Source organism: Diceros bicornis, chromosome X, assembly GCF_020826845.1.
Source record: "Diceros bicornis minor isolate mBicDic1 chromosome X, mDicBic1.mat.cur, whole genome shotgun sequence".
NCBI lineage: Eukaryota > Metazoa > Chordata > Mammalia > Perissodactyla > Rhinocerotidae > Diceros > Diceros bicornis.
Genome location: NC_080781.1, coordinates 89360724 through 89373620, shown reverse-complemented (window position 1 = coordinate 89373620; position 12897 = coordinate 89360724).

Genomic DNA, 12897 nt, shown 5'->3' with positions numbered 1-12897 from the left:
CAAAAGTAGGACGAGGAGCGGTCCAAGAAAGCAAGTAGTAAAATAGGGATTTGGAACTCTCTTATCTACCATTTGGGAGCAGAGAGATTATCTGGTTGGTAAACAGATTACTTATAGTCACTGGCACAAGGTGGTGACTCATTTGATAAATATTTTACCATGATTGGCTTAAGAAAATGTCCCAGTGGAGAAGAATGCAACGGCAGGAGCAGTGATGTAAGCATTTGAAAACTATGGCACAAACAACGTTGTCTTAGTTCATTCATGCTGCTATAACAAAATACCAAAGACCGGGTAGCTTATAAACAACAGAAATTTAGTTCTCACGGTTCTGGAGGCTGGAAGTCCAAGATCAGCTTGCTGGCATGGTAGGACGAGGGCCCTGTTCCAGGTTGCAGACTTCTTGTTCTATCCTCACGTGGCAGAAGGAGCAAGAGAACTTTCTTGGGCCTCTTTTTAGGGGCATTAATCGCATTCTTGAGAGCTCCACCTTCATGACCTAATCACGTCCCAAAGGCCCCATGTCCTAAAACCATAACATTGGGCATTAGGATTTCAACATAAATTTTGAGAGGACACACACGTTGAGACCAAAGCAAATGCCTACAAAGACAGCAGAGCTGTCTGGTTGATGTTAAGTCATATTGACACCTCGAAAAAGGATATAAGAGACTAAGGGTGATTAACAAGTAGTTAATGGCTAAGTATTACAGTCATATGGCCTCTGTGGTCATTTTCAAGTGCTTAGCTCCTGCAGTAGTAGAGATCACACAGCCAAGTGGCAGACTGAAGATCTAATTGTTGAGGTCACAGAACTTTCATCTAAGGCAGATCAGTTATATAAAGGTCAAGACCCTGGTAGAAAAACCTGAAATCTCTGAACCTCAAGATGGGGATATCTGAATGTATACCTCTAATTATGTTGGCTCTGCAGTCATCCCCTACCACATCCTGTGGGCCTGCAGACACGACCTACCCTTCTTTAGTAAAACACAGCACTTCCTCTGTGCTAGAAGATGTTGATGAGAACTATTTCCCATAAAGCAACAGGTGGCCCCTCTCAGAAATTGCCCACCTCTCCTCTCCTGGCTGCCAGGCTGATAACTGGGATTGAGTCCAAGCATAATTCAGCTGAGAATATGTTGAGCCTTCAAAGTAAGAGAAGAGATTATAAAGAGTTGCAAAAATTACCTGTCATGTACTGCAAAAGTACTCCTGGGATTGGATTTTGAGAGTGTTTTATCCAAAAAGGCTGGAATGTAAGACTGGATATGCAAGAATGAATTGACTTGTGGGCACTTCCTTGTGACATGGGTTATAATATCCTAGCAAATATCCCAGGGAATGGAGAGAATTCTTTTCTAAGGATGGTTCTTAGAAGCATGGAGAAAGCAATGGCCCATGCTGAAGAAGTGGAAATGACTGAGGTCCCCTGGCATAAAACAGAGGAAGAAATAGCATAGGCAGGCTGAAATGACCAGATTCTGAGAGGCCAGAAGACCCAGGTGAGAATAATGTTCCACAGAATGGCTCTGAGGACACACCATTCACCCAGGTCATCAGGAATATGCTGATGAGAGGGGCATCAGCATCACTAAGAAGTTCAGTGATAGGTCTCTTATGCAGACCAGGGATGATGGTAGTAGAGGTGGTCACAGTGCTAGGCTTATTAATATTCATAGGAATGATAGGGCCCTGAAGGAAGAGAATGGGGCAGGGCTTAAGTGTCAAAAGTCAAGAGGCAACAATTACTGTAACAACCAGTAATGTTAAACAGGCAACCAAGGTAGCTTTACTCACAGGGAGTTTTGAATTTGGTTAATAGAGGCAGGTGGATGAATATATGGGTGCAGATACAGAGTGTGAAGATTTTTGAATCATGTGTTAATGCTCACCAGAACCATCCATCACAGAGAGGCAATGAATAACCAAGTACTCAAAATGACTATATCAGTTGATATTAACTAGCCTTCATCATCAGCTAGCCCAGAACTGGCACAATGGGCACATGAACATAGAGGCCACAGTGGCAGAAACTGCATATGGACCTAACAGCATGGACTCCCACTTACCAAAGCTAATCTAACTACTGCTGCCTCTGAATGTCCAACCAGTCAGAAACAGGAACCAATATGGAACCCCCTATATGGTATTATTCCTCAAGGAAACCAAATTGAATACATCAGGTCCCTTCCAACTTGGAAAGACTAGCAGTTCATCTTCACAGGAATAGATAGCTATTCTGGGTATGAGTATGCCTTTCCTGCTAGCAGAGCCTCAGCCTGAACTACTGTTAAGAGGCTCTACAGGATGCCTGCTCCATAGGCAAGAAATCCCATATACCATAGCATCTGACTAGAGGACCCACTTCAAAGTGAAAGAGGTATAATAATGTGATCAACATAACACACCATCCAGAAGTAGCTAACCTCAGAATTCTAAACTGGGTTTATAAAGGTGCAACATGAAGCGTTAAATCAAACTCTGAAAGAATGGGGTGTCATCCTTCAAGATGCACAGTATTCAATAAATCAGACACCACTTATGTCCCCATTAGGAAGAATACATGGGTCCCAGAACCAAAGGATAGATTCAGGAGTGGCCTCACTTAACGTCACTCCCAATGGCCTATTAGGGGACTTCATGATTCTTGTCCCCACAACTCTGGACTCTTCAGGGTTGGAGACCCTGGTCACCAAAGAGGATATTCTCTTGCTGGGGGACACAGTGAATGTTCCATTGGACTATAAGGTGCAGCTGCTGCTAGGGCACATTTACTTGCACTCAGAGAACATCAGGCAAGAAAGAGGAGTCACTATCTTGGCAAGTGTCATCGAGTCTAAACAACAGAGCTTCTTTTATGCAATGGGTACAAAGAGAAACGTATGAGGAAACCAGGTGACCCACTCAATTCCTCCTTTCACATCCTTGACCCATCATAACTGTGAACAGACAAGTACAGAGACTGAAGGCTGAGGAGAGCATGGTCATCAAGGGTACAGACTCCTTGAGAATGAAGGTTTGGACCCCACCACTAAGACCTACCAAAGTGATAGTTGAGGGTGAAGGGACTTTAGAATGGATAGTGGAGGAGGGATAGAATGAGTTCGAGTTGTGGCCCCAAGATCAACTGCAGAGTTGGGTGCTGTAGCTCATTTCACTAACCTCTGTATTCTGTTTCCCCTCAGAAAGAAAGGCCCATAGAAACCACAGATGAGCTACTTCCCAGAATTGTGTGGAGAAATAAAGCTGTGTGGGGCAGGGGATTGACTGTGGTAGCCATGAGAATACATGTTGTAGACCTCTTACCATGGGGTACAATATTGACTGTAAGCTCCATTTAGTATTCCCTGAAATCTGTCACCACGTTTAGGCCAAAACCACATTTCCCACGGAATGTTCCCAGCCAATGACTGAGTGTGGATGAAATATTAAAGCAGGCCTTTTCCTGAGAAACGTGGGCCTCTTCTAATGGGCTGCTTTGGCATCAGGATTTCTTGACAGGTTTGCTGAACTTTCCTTAGAACTGCACTGCAGTTGAAGATGCTTCCACTTGACCTCCCTTCCTTTCTTGCTTCTTTCTTTCACTCACAGTCAGACTTGCATAGTCTGTCAGTTTTCCTATGGACTGTCAGTTCTCCCAGCCTCTACCAGCTCCCTTTTCATTTCTGCTAAGGGGTGTTCCCCCTGATAAATTTCTTGCATGTTTGATTCCATCTTGGTGTCGATTTCTCAGAGGACCAGGAGTAACATATTGTGTAACCAATAGGATATTGCAGAAATGATGGAGTGTGACATCTGACACTAGGTCAAAGCAGGCATTGTGGCTGCCACCCTGCTCTCTCTTGGATCATTTATTCTAAAGAATCCAGTTGCCATATCATGAGGATACCCTAACAGCCTTAAAAGAGATCCATATGGGAAAGAACTAAAGCCTCTCATCTAGAGCTAGCATTAATTTGCCAGCCATGTGAGTAAGCCATCTTGGAAGAGGATCCTCCAGTCCCAGTCAAGCCTTCAGATGACTGCAGCCCCAGCTAACACCTCGACTGCAGCTTCATGAGAGATCCTGATCCAGAAAGACCCAGTTAAAGCACTCCCAAATTCCTGACCCAAAGAAACTGTGTGCAACAATAAATGTTTTCATCATTTTAAGCAGCTAAATTTAGGAATAATCTGTTTTGCATTCAATAAATAACTAATATACACCTTGAGGTGAGATTCTCCTTTTAAAAGTGATATAAATCAATGGCTACATTCAAAAACAAATGGCCATGGATGTATTTTCTTTTTCATGACTAAGGAGGAGAAAAGATGAGTTCAAGGTTACACCATGGTATGAGTTAAAGTCCATAGGCTAATTCCAAATTCAGTGCTCCATTAATGAGTGAGTTCTATGAGTGCTGTTAAAATGGTCTCAGGTAAAATTTAAATATTAGAATTGTGGATGTTTTTCAAATCTTAATGAAGGATAATGTTATAAGCATTCCTGTATATAGTTTCCCATCAAGCCTCGGGCCCTGTTACCTTACGGTTATTCAAGAAGTGTACTCTGAATTTCCAGTAATGATCATATATTATTGATTTCTCAGGAACCAATGCCCTATCAGTAAAACATGTCAGTAAGAAATGATAGCTTAAAGAGGAAGGCATATTATATAGCCTTAGGATGGTAGAGTGAGAGAGAGTGAAACTAATGACTTCTTTGTATTCCTCAGACAGCCAGAGGAAAGCTGGAAAATGGATTTCAGCAGTCTTTACCACTAATCTTTGGTTGGGATGCTTTAGTGCCAATTCCCTCTATCACACAAAACCTTTTATATATCCATCGGATATAGGAAAAAAGTCACATTTCATACTCAGAATTGATTGTTGCCATCTGGAAAGAATAGTGAAAGTATAGCAACACTGCAAAACTTCTAAATTTAAAAAATCACAATTTTAGTATAATTAATATATAAATTATTGATATTTTAATGAATGTTTTAAAATAGCTCTGAATGATTAGGAGTCATTACCAACTTATGGAACCTCTGCTATTTTTATTCTTAATTTAGCCATTTCACCTTAAGCAGTAGTTCTCAGTGGGGAGAGGGGATTTTGTCCCCTAGAAACTTTTGTGAACATCTGGAGATATGTTTTGGTTGTCATAGCTGGGGAGGGAGTGCTACCAACATGTAGTAGGTAGAAGCCAGGGATGCTGACAAATATACTACAACACACAAGACAGCCCCTCCACAGCAAAGAATTATCTGGCCTAAAATGTCAACAGTTCCCAGGTTGAGAAACCATAAATTAGAGTCTAAATACTTTCTTTAAGCTGTTTTTGAAAGTAAGTCCAAAAGCAAAGTTTATTCTCAATTGAGTATTAGTAATTTAGCTGACAAGTATTCCATAGATTAAAAAGGCAAACGAAAGTTATGACTACTAAAATAGTTAGATAAAAATGTTCAACACCCTGGCAGAAGTTGAAATATATGTTAAATGAATGAAGAACTAAAATGAAAAGAAAATATCAGCTGATTTTTGTTGTTTTAACATGTCTGTATCAGTTTACCACAAACTTTGTGGCTTAAAACAACACAAATTTATTTCTTATAGTTCTGTAGTTCAGAAGTTTGACCCAGATCTCACTGTGCTAAAATCAGGGTGTTAGCAGGGCTGTATTCCTTTCTGGAGGCTCTAGGGGGAAATCTATCCTTGCCCTTTCCAGCTTCTAGATATCTTGGCTCATGACCCTCTTCCTACATCTTCAAAGCCAGCAAAGGCAAGTCAAGTCCTTCTCACATAGCATCACTCTGACCACTTCTTCTGCCTTTCTCTTCTACTCATGATTACATTGGTCCCACCCAGATCATCCTTAATTCTCCTTTGCCAGGTAAGGCCACATATTCATAGGTTCAGGGGATTAAGGTATGGACATCTTTGGAGGGGACATTATTCTGCCTGCCACAATATCTATAGAAAAGTGAAATATTAGAAGGTTCAGCATTTACCAATGAGTATAAGAGAAAGGCAGTCTGTGTTCAACAAACTCGGGCTTAATTAGCTGTTTTGATATTATAGTCAAACACCAATGTATCATCCTTGATCTTATTAACTCCTTAGTTATAAATCCAATCAACTCTTTCTCACAGGGAGATATACACTGTAACTTATGTGTTAAGTACCAATGAATGTATACTACAGATCCAGTCTCTATATCATGTTGCAACTAGAAACTATCTTCAATGTTTGAACTTAGTCCTCTATTTTGCTCTAAAATTTGCTGCTGCTGTTATATTTTTTCTCTATCTCTATCGTATGAGTTTGTGTAAGTTCATCACATTAGAGAAGTTGATACTACCTGAAAAATCCCTCTGGGCTGCCTTGTATTTCTGGAAATAATCCCTGCAACATCTCTTTCTGTTATATTGGTCTCCGTGGACCTGAAAATATTACAAAGGTGTTTTTACTAAGGGGAAAAAAGTCATTTGTTACTGACTGAGATCTATAATTATAAGAAAAATATCAGAGAGGCAAAGAAATGTCTGTGGTGTAAAATGACTATAACTTTTACCAAGTTCCAGGTCTGTACACAATTTCCTTCTTCTTACACATCAGATAATCTAACACCAGATGGCTCAGGATGATTATTATTGGTAGGTTATTGGGTGATCTCAGTACAAAAATTACCATATCAAAAACAAATTGTCTAGGTCCAGGATAGAGAAAAGTTCTTAGGCACTAATCCCCCCTTAACTCAAAGAGTCACTGCAAAATGGATGAAGTGACAGTCCTCACCATTTAACCATTTGTCTGTCTTGAAAGGATGACTCCGACTTTTAAGGATGAATTCTTGACTTTAAATATCATAAGCAACTATCATTAAGAGTTTTAATGTGTTCTGTAAACCATTTTGAGTCTTACAGAATAAAAATGGTTGTCCAAAAACACCAGGTGCTGTCATAAACTCAGCCCCAAATATACTTACCATCAACAGAGACATAAACAAAATCATAGCTACGGTATTAGTGTCAGAAGTTTATTTGGCATGCATCATCACAAATCTCTTAATTCACTCATATTAGTAAAGAGACATATTGCTCATAAAGGTTTATGACATGATTTACATTCATATATAGGGCACTTGGTGGTTAGACTTTTTTTATAACAGAGAATACTCAACAGGGCATAAGCGCTAATACTGATAGATACTTTTATAGCATCTGCCTCTGTGTACATACACTGAATGCAGTGATTAGGAACATGTTGGAAGAAAACATGCACACTTCATTATCTAATATAATTGGTGTTGGGCATACGACCTAAGCTAGTTTTTATCATACTGTCAGAACCAATGAATATCTAAGGCAGTTTCAAACTGAAATAAATGCGCTTCAGCAATAACTGCTTCAGGAGACTGTGACTTTATGTAATTCGATATTTCTATCTTGGAACAATTATGTTAGCAGCAAGTTGTTCTTACCTTGGCTAGACAGCATGACATTGGTGTCATCTATTCTGTCAGAGCGACCTTCTGGAGATATTAGTAGGTTTGTCAAGGCCATTTGAGTGATCAACTTTTGACCTCTCTGGAAGAAGTCTTCACTGAACCAAATCATTTCTGTAATCATTGGTGTTAGCTCAGAGAAAAGTTTAAGGCTAAGGGCCAAAAATTTGTGAGATAGTTTCCATTTTAGGAAATAAATCTGTAACTCCCAAATGGCATTGCCTGCCAACTTACTTCAATTGCAATTGGCCAATTACCAGTTACCCTTTCATTAGGACCTTGTAAAAAAGACAGAACAAAGGACTGATACCATTGCCTGAATAGGTCTGATTTTGACACAGATTCTATGTGATATAGCCATTAAAAAAATAAGCTGATACTCATTATTTTGGCCTTATTTTATGTTTGCTGCTTTATCAAGAAGATAAACTATACTAGGAAAAAAATCTTGATATTTCATTGATTTAACGATTTCCATTTAGTCATCTATGATTTCTCCAATAAGTATTTGGATTTAGTTACTTTTCCCCTTAACTACAGGTATGTGATAAGATTATATTAGAATTTGAATAAGTATTTAAATATTCATGTATTCTTAAAAGAGAATGAAAGATTCAGATCAGAACAAAAGATTGAAATTTTTGTTTTCCCAACTATTCTTTCTTGGCACATAGGCCAGTATCAATTTATGTCTCATATTGACATTACCCAATATTTATTTCAACTCTCCTCATTATGTTGCCTATTTTTCTCATTAAAATGTAAAACATATATAAACATATATAGTGCCCATTATAGTGCCTGACATATAGTAGGTGATCAACAAATTTTACCTATTTTTATTTTTATACATCTATATACAGCCTTAAATTAGACACGTCTTACTAGATGATTCATATAGAGAGTAAATGCCTTGTAACATTACCATATTATTTACTCTTAAACACGCCATATATATCATTTTCCTGAATATATCTAGAAAGGGTGTTTTGAATGGAGGTAAGAAAATAACAAAACACTACCATTTATTAAGTGCTTACTCTATTAAACATTGTGGTAAGCCCTTCACATCCTGCTACAGACTGAATGTTTTGTGTTCCCCCCAAATTCATATATTGAAATCTTAATCCCCAATGTTATGGTATTTGGAGATGGGGCCTTTGAGAGGTAGTTAGGTCATGAGGGTGGAGCCTTTGTGATGGGATTAGTGCTCTCATAAGAACAGACAGAAGAGGGCTTGCTTCATCTCTCTCTGCTCTCTGCTATGTGAGGATACAAAGAGAAGATGGGCTTCCACAAACCAGGAAGAGACACAGGATCTGCTGACACCTTGATCTTGGACTTCTCAGCTTTCAGAACTATGACGAATAAATGTTTGTTGTTTAAGCCACTCAGATTATGGTGATTCTGTTATAGCAGCAAAAACTAACTAAGACACATACATTATGTCATTCAGTACTCACAACAAAATTCAATGAGTTTGCTCTTATTATTAATGCCATTTTACAGATAAAGAAACTGAAGTACAGAAAACTTTAATAGTATGCTGAGGATCACACAATTTGATCACTGAGCTGAACATGTGACATGAACTCTTGCCCATATGACCTCTGAATCAAGCCAACCCAAGAAGAAAGTCTAACAACCATAGCCACCTTTTTCAAATCACATCTGATAAATCATATTATAATCTAAAGTGACCAACACTCCCAACTTCTCCATCAAGTTAGGATAACATTAATGTTGGAATAGAAAGACAAGTCAGAGCGTGTCTTTTATTTTTAATATGCCTTGGTTGTCCCTAGTGGGGTGCTTTTTACACAGAAGTGTTTCAATAAGTTTGTGTGTCTGATAACTTTTAGGGCAGAAGTAGGCTCTATCAGACAGACAAAACAATGTATTGAGTACTCACTCTATTCACAGCCCTATAATTAACCCTGTGGGAAGGAATAAGGAAAGTATAGACACGGTTTGCATCTATTTGTATAAATCCAACCAATTTTACTGAAAGAAAATTGTTGGAAACATTTCCCAAATATTCGTTTACTTTTAAGGCACTAAAAATATGTTATCCAATATGGTAGCCACCAGGAACATTTGGCTATTGAGCACTTGAAATGTGGCTAGTGCCACAGTCAAAATAGTAATGTTTTGGATATATCAGGTTTAACAAAGTACAAATTAACTTACAATTAATTTCACCAGTTTCTTTTTATGTTTTTTAAAGTGGCTACTAGAAAATGTAAAATTACATATGTGACCATGTTATATTTCTATTGGACAGTACTATGACTAAAACATGATATACAGCATGTAGAATTTTATTTTTGATATTTGTGGGGTGGTAATTTCAAGATCAGTGCTTTCCTGGGTTTTTTTTTTTTTTTACTCACTCTAAGCCTGTGTGGGCATGATTGGATAATATTCATTAGTATCTCTTATGCATTTTGTAATAACTTTATACTCTTCATCATGTGCTATTTTCCAGAGAATTAGCCTTTTCTTCTATTTGTGGAACTCTCAATTACTACTAATCAGGAAAAGCAAGGGAAGAAGGCAAGTGTCTTAACTACTTCAATCAGGTACTGTAACGCTCTTCAACATTGGTCTTAGCAACATATTTTCAAGCACCATGTCTGACTCGGCAAGAGAAACAACAGAAAAAATAAACAAATGGAACTACATCAAACTAAAAAGCTTCTGCACAGCAAAGGAAACCATCAACAAAACGAAAAGACAACCTAACAATCGGGAGAAGATATTTGTAAACCATACATCTGATAAGGGCTTAATCTCCAAAATATATAAAGAACTCATGCATCTCAACAACAAAAAACTACCAACCCAATTAAAAAATGGGCAAAAGACCTCAACAGACATTTCTCCTAAGAAGATATACAGATGGCCAACAGACACATGAAATGATGTTCAAAATCATTAACTATCAGGGAAATGCAAATCAAAACTACAATGAGATATCACCTCACGCCCTTCAGAATGGCTATAATTAACAAGACAGGAAACAACATGTGTTGGAGAGGAGGTGGAGAGAAGGGAACCCTCATACATTGCTGGTGGGAGTGCAAACTGGTGCAGCCACTATAGAAAACAGTATGGAGATTCTTCAAAAAATCAAGGATAGAACTACCATATGATCCAGCTATTCCACTGCTGGGTATTTATCCAAAGAACTTGAAAACACCAATGCGTAAAGACACATGCACCCCTGTGTTCATTGCAGCGTCATTCACAATAGTCAAGACTTGGAAGCAACCTAAGTGCCCATCAAGGGACGAATGGATAAAGAAGATGTGGTATATATACACAATGGAATACTACTCAGCCATAAGAAACGATGAAATCCAGCCATTTGTGACAACATGGATGGACATTGAGGGTGTTATGCAAAGTGAAATAAGTAAATCAGAGGTAAAAGGTCAAATACTGTATGATTTCCTTCATTAAGTAGTAGATAATAACAACAACAAACAAACACATAGAGACAGAGATTGGATTGGTGGTTACCAGAGGGGAAGAGGGGGAGGAAGGAGGGCGAAAGGGATAATTCAGCACATGTGTGTGGTGATGGGTTGTAATTAGTATTTGAGTGGTGAACATGATGTAATCTATGCAGAAATAGAAGTATAATGATGTACATCTGAAATTTATACAATGTTATAAACAAATGTTAATGCAATAAACAAACAAACAAAAAAAAGGATAACCCAAAAAAAAAAAAAATCGGTTACTGTAGATTTTTAATAGAGAGGCTGGAATCTTACATTCACTTCACTACTGAACAGTCCTGATCCCTAAGCCAGCCTTGGTTTTGCTAATTTATGACAGAAAATTGATTGTTCTTTCAGATATGCCATGATCAAGTCATGCTGTTTTGCCTAATTATAAGTGGAACATAGTAATTATGAAAGGGAGAGAGCAATTGTTTTAACTGAATCCTTATTCTCTTGCTTTCTCAATGGGGATACAACATATAACACAACTGAACAGTTTAAACTTCTTCATGTTATTTTTGACTCTATTTCCTTCAGGACAATAGTCAATTATATTCATTATATTGAAGGATATAACTTGGTTTAATAGAAGTTTCAAAAAATCAGGGCACCGTATCATCACACACTATATTTATTGAGAACTCTGAATGTGCCAGGACCAAACAACAGAAAAGAACACACCGGGATGTTTGAAATTTGGAGTGTAGGTGTAAATTCAATAAAGACAAAAATATGAGTAGAAACCTCAATAAAATGCACAACTCCATGAAATAGTGTAAGGTAGTAGTTGGGAGCATAGACTTAGGAGTCAAAATATTTGAGTTTTACTGCAGGCTCTACCACCTCTTGTCTGACCTTTGGCAAGTTACTTGTCTATAAAATGTGTTTAAAATTTCTTATCTGTCAAATCATGTAAATAATAGGACCTACCTCTGAAGTTTACTGTAAAGATTAAATGAGACAATATATATAATAGGGCATATGAAGCATAGCACCTGGCCAAAATGTATTCCTTACTAGATGTTACCTATTATTTCTATTATTATTATTATTCAATAAAAAGGGAACATGGATATAGTACATTTCAAACTATATATAATGTGATCAGACCAGGACTGTAACTGGTTAGCAGGAAATAGCTTCACTTTGATATAAATATATCTAAAACAACTCTCCGAATTCTTATATCTTGTAGATCTTAAACTATACAACCCACGACCTGATTATTCACTGACTTGTATTGTTCTCTACTTGTTTAATTTATGTATGTTTTTTTTCCAGTCTGTAAGAAGCATCTTAAGAAACATGCTGGGCACACAACAGAGGCATTGCCACCAGTTATTAGTATACTATGATAATCTCCTGAATTCAATTCAAAAGAGCAAAACTTTTCAGCCCAACTCTTAACTTCCTAAATAGATTTTCTCTAGTCCTCCAACATGCATGTACACCCATCTTACTGTAAATATCTCCAATGTGAGGAATCTGACAATCTCGTTTACAAGCTTACAAGCTTGTTCAGTGTTTGAGCTCCCTGCCAGTAAAGATGGTCTTTCTGTTTTGTTAAAATCTATACTTGAAGATAGAAATACATCATTTAATCATCTTTCTTTCCATCCAAATATCTCAAGTCTTTTCCTGCTGTGTTTCTTTTAATACATTGTCTAACTACTTTCCTTATGCTTTGCTTTTTGGTCTTCTACTACCTAAAACTCCTCATTGCATTTTATTCATTTTTCATTTGTTTTTGACATAGCTAACATATTTTTGAGGATTATTTTATATTTGGATTTTTGGCACTGGCCAAATCTGACAGCAGCTATACACTTAATAAATATTTCTTCTTTTATCCATTTCTTCTACTTTATGAATTATAGACAAGATCCTCATGAA